Here is a 3651-nt window from a genome sequence, read left to right as displayed (position 1 = left end):
AGCTCTGTTTCCTCCGAAATTCCCACCTTGGAACTTGTTTTGGAAAGGTCTTTGCAGCGGTGGGTAATGCTGGTCTTGAGGGTTCTCCACATTTGGATTTCGGTTAGAGAGATTGTTGTAGTTGGCATTCCGGTAGTTGTTGTTGAAACTATTATTGAAGCGGTTTAGATATGGTGCTTGTGCTCCTACATAGTTCACTTCTTCTTCTTGAAAGGTTGGATTATTGTGATCGGTGTCACAAGGTCCTTTATCTTCTGCGCCATTGTTGGTTTCACAGGCATGGATTGGGCAATTGTGGCTTTTCAGAAGTTGGCTCATCATGTTCTTCAGTTCGGTTATCTCTTTATTGTCTGTTCTAGTCGGTTTCGCAGATCGATCATATTCCGGAAAATCATTGGTATTGGCTTGGGCCAAATTTTTGATGAGGGCTCTTCCTTGTGCTATCGTCTTTTGTCCAAAATCTCTGTTGCTGGCTGTATCGAGTGAAAGTTTGTACTTTGGTTGTAAACCTCTGTAGAACTTGCTAAGCAGGCTTGATCCGGGAAATTTATGGTAGGGGCAGTCACGTTCATACTCTTTAAAACGCTCCCAAAGTTCATAGAAAGGTTCGGCCGATCCTTGCTGGAAACTTGAGATCTTGGTTCTCAGTAATTTCGACCTTGACTTAGTGTAGAGGTGGTTCAGGAAAGCGGTTTTACATTCTTCCCAATTAGTGATCGATCCTGCAGGCAAAGAATTCAACCAACAGTGAGCTTTATCTGCTAATGAAAAAGGGAACAACTTACACTTAAGATAATCTGCTGGAACTTGGTTTGTTCTCATCATGCTGAAGATTTCTTCAAAGATCTCAATGTGATCCATTGGGTGTTCGGAAGGAACTCCATGGAACTGGTTTTGTTTCACTAAAGAGATTATTTGAGGTTTCACTTCAAACTCGTTCTGGTTCAGGAATGGTACTTGAATTGCAGATCGATTTTGAAAATTCTGAGTGGGTGCATCAAAATCAGCTATGCGATGGTTCCTAGCTTGTCTTCGGTGTTGATTTGCTTGCTGAACAGGGCAGTTATTGCGTCCATTCGGCTGCATCTCCTGGTTGTTACCATCGGCTACATTGATAGGTGCATCAAGATCTTCGCGTTCTTCTCTCTCTCGGTTTTGAGGATTTCTTGGAGGGATCTCATTTTTCTCTCCATCTTTTCGAGGATCATCACCTTCTCTGTGATCATTTTCTGCATTTTCACCATGCTCGGGCCCATCTTGGTCCATGTTTAGGTTGCGGTTAACAGGATCTCTAGGCTGGTCGTCGTTGGCCATTCCTTGCGTTTGTCTAAGTCTTCGAAGTTCTCTTTCGTGTCTATCTATCTCATCTAGAATTGGAATGTTTTCTATAGGTCTGCGCTTGGTATTCATGCAATTCAGAGAAAAACAAAAGAAGAGAAAGATAATTCAGCAACTTAAGAAGGAAATAGAGATCAGATGTCTAGAACAGAAATTATAACAAGAAAAAAGGACAGCAAATTCCCGCCAACGGTGCCAAAAACTTGATACCTTCGAACTGGTCGAGCTTCGTCTCATAGTGCATCTTCATCTGGTTCTGCTCCCGCCGCAGAACCACTGGATCCTCCGCACTGATGTGCTGCGAGGTGAGAGAACAAGTTTTACCCTTAATAAAAACAAATGAAAGCCGCAAGTGCACAGCTAAATCAATTGTAATACTTAGGGATCGAATCCACAAGGATTTGTGTGCCTACTATTTTGCTACAGTTTCTAAGTTTATGTCTAGACTAAATCGATTTTTGAGGGGTTGGCGTTTATCACGAATTAAACTGAAACTAAAGAAAGCAAATGAATCTATCCTAAAAAGCAAGTAGAAAATAAAATGAAACAAGTAGGAAATCGAATTAAAGCAAGTAAAAATTAAGATCTATGAAAGCAAGTAAATATCGATTGGTTTGTAAACAGTGATAAAAAATGCTGGGCTTTCAGGAACTCTACAGGGATCATAATCGGTTTCAACACTAGGGATCTTAGATTGGGATTGATGGATATCGAAATATTAGTGTTCTAGAGCTAGAGTACGGTGGTATGACTAACTGTCTCTCGCAACCCTGACCAGTAGGTTTCCACTCTGGCCCTGGAAGGGAGAAGACGCAGGAACTTGTACAGGACTCGTCAGTACTCACGACTTCGCTGCAGGTAGGTTTCCACTTATACGGAAAAATCGCCTGTTTCATTTTAGGTCGGATACTTAATGAAAACTTTCACAACACTAACTATCTAGATCAGATACGAGGTAATCAATCAAGTATACATGCATTAAGAATAAGAATAAACAGAGAACATAGTTAAAATCCTGTATCAAAAAACCTAGATGTCTTATTCGATTATGAGAGCCCCTTTCGGGAACCCTATGCCCAACTAGGGGATCTACTCACCCATGGCTGAGGTTGACATCATCATTGGTTTTAATGAAAGCAATCAAAAAAGTAAAGAAAAGAGATGAAATAAAGCTTCTCTATTGATGAACTCAGAGTTGGAGAATCCTCTCTAAAAATCGCATAAAACGGCTGGAAAAAAGATTTCTGTAAAATATGAAAGGTGATATCTAAAAACGACATAAATGACAAGTATTTATAGTCTTCAATACTCCAAGGTCTCTAGGGTTCCGGAATTGAGGCTGGAAAATGACTTGGGCTTCAGAAATTGAGGCTGGCCGTGGTCGCGTGAAGCGTGACCATGGAGAATAAGGGCTTGGTCGTGGTCGCGTGGCTCTGGCCGTGGTGGATGGACTGTTGGCCGCAGTCACATGGCTTACCGGCCATCTTCAAATTTCTCCAGGGCAAATAGAATATCATGAGATCCAATCGTTGGAATGTTTCCAAACCAAGTGCATTTCAAAGCTGGTTGAGTCTTCTGTTAAGTGTCCAATTTTGAGGGTGATCTGGCGGTGAGAAGGTCTTTGTCTGTCCATGAGAGTTCTGTCGGCCTGAATTTATCCAAAAGAGTCATTTTGTTCCAATTTACACATATTTCTCCCAAATTACTTGAAAAGTCTTTTAAAATCCAAAAACATAGAAATCCTTTGAAAACCTTTGAAAATGGAGTAAAAACATCTGCAAAAGATATTAAAGCGATCCATAAAAATGGTCAAAATCCGATGTTATCACTCACATACATTAGAACTCGCAGAAGCGACATGGTTATCTCAGATGGATCCCATCCCTAAAACCCTGCCATTCTTCCAAGGGGCAACCTGTAAAAAAAAAAAAACATATTTATAGACACGAAATTGTATGAAAAAATTAAAGTATACAATTTTTTTAAAAACTTACCTCCTCGTAGATCTTTTCCATCTCGGCCACTGTCAGTGTCAGTGTGGACTGGACCGAACTACCTCCCGGAGACGACGGAGGCGCCTGCAGAGAGAGCTGCGTCTGCCGCTCCTCGATCCTTGCACAGACGGCGTTGTAGATCTCCTCCGCCCGAGGATCCGTGAATTCACCGTTCTTCTTCTTGTGTGTCTCGGCGAACACCTTCGTCATCGGAGGAAGTTCTCCCCCGTTTTCTTCGGCCTACCAAATCAATTTCGAAAATGTCAATAAGAAAAATTATTTAATTAAAAATAAATTGTAAAAAAAACTACCATCATAA

The 3651-nt window shown here is 41.2% G+C and overlaps 1 non-coding gene across 1 annotated transcript; it reads left to right on the top strand.

Annotated features, from left to right (window-relative positions):
* The first annotated feature begins 544 nt into the window (after window positions 1–544).
* On the top strand, window positions 545–653 carry LOC112083756. Its single transcript, XR_002897885.1, has one exon. It is a non-coding gene; the product is annotated as a small nucleolar RNA R71 (small nucleolar RNA).
* The last annotated feature ends 2998 nt before the right edge of the window (window positions 654–3651 follow it).

Source organism: Eutrema salsugineum, unplaced genomic scaffold (genome assembly GCF_000478725.1).
Source record: "Eutrema salsugineum unplaced genomic scaffold, Eutsalg1_0 scaffold_6, whole genome shotgun sequence".
In the NCBI taxonomy this organism is placed as follows: domain Eukaryota; kingdom Viridiplantae; phylum Streptophyta; class Magnoliopsida; order Brassicales; family Brassicaceae; genus Eutrema; species Eutrema salsugineum.
This window is presented reverse-complemented; position numbering and strand designations above follow the sequence as displayed.